The 797-nt window shown below is 48.6% G+C and overlaps 1 non-coding gene across 1 annotated transcript; it reads right to left on the bottom strand.

Annotated features, from left to right (window-relative positions):
* Nucleotides 1–480: 480 nt before the first annotated feature.
* On the bottom strand, nucleotides 481–552 carry TRNAP-UGG. Its single transcript has one exon. It is a non-coding gene; the product is annotated as a tRNA-Pro (tRNA).
* Between the last annotated feature and the right edge of the window lie 245 nt (nucleotides 553–797).

Below are 797 nucleotides of genomic sequence, written 5' to 3'. Positions count from 1 at the left end.
GGAGAAAATGGCTGCTTCGGAAGGTGGATGCTATAGTATTAGACTCAGCTGAAGTCCTTCCCTTCCCCAAATCACATTCTCTATAGGCTTCACCCCCCAAATCTCCAGGTATTTCCCAAGCAGGAGTTGGCAACCTTATTAATACAGAATCAAACTATTGGTCTACAAAGGTCACTACTGTCGAGTCTCTCTGGCAGAGTAGCTCTCAAGAATCTCAAGATGGGTGGCCGTTGTCAGTCTGCCTGTAGCACCTGAAAGACTAACAACATTTGTGGCAGGGGAGGAGCGTCAGGGCTCACTGCTTCAGGTAGATCAAGATGGGTAGCCCTGTTCGTCTGCCTGTTACAGCAGAAAAGAGCAAGAATCCAGTAGCACCTTAAAGACTACGAAAACATGTGGCAGGCTGAAGTGAGCAGTGACTCACAAAAACCTCAATCATCTCAGGCCAGAGATATTCCATATTACCTGCTCCTTTTCAACTGGAGATGCCAGGGGTTGAACCTGGGACCTTCTGCAGCCAAAGCAGACACTCTGCCACTGAGCCACAGCCCCACCTCTGCAGAACCGTCCCAGATCTACTACAGCATCAGAGAATTTTGTCCCACTGCTTATTTTGTTGCTGCTGGGTTCTAGTCCCTGAAATCGACGTCACACAACAGATCTACATTTGACTCCTGAAACAATACAAGTGTGTGTCTTTCATTCAGATCAGGATCGGCTGCCGTTCCCTGTTGGATTTAGGCTAAGCGGCATAGCCCAGAATTGTTGAGCCCCCTGGTGTGACTCACGATAATGGG

Source organism: Gekko japonicus, unplaced genomic scaffold (genome assembly GCF_001447785.1).
Source record: "Gekko japonicus isolate JY-2015 unplaced genomic scaffold, Gekko_japonicus_V1.1 scaffold48619, whole genome shotgun sequence".
NCBI lineage: Eukaryota > Metazoa > Chordata > Lepidosauria > Squamata > Gekkonidae > Gekko > Gekko japonicus.
This window is presented reverse-complemented; position numbering and strand designations above follow the sequence as displayed.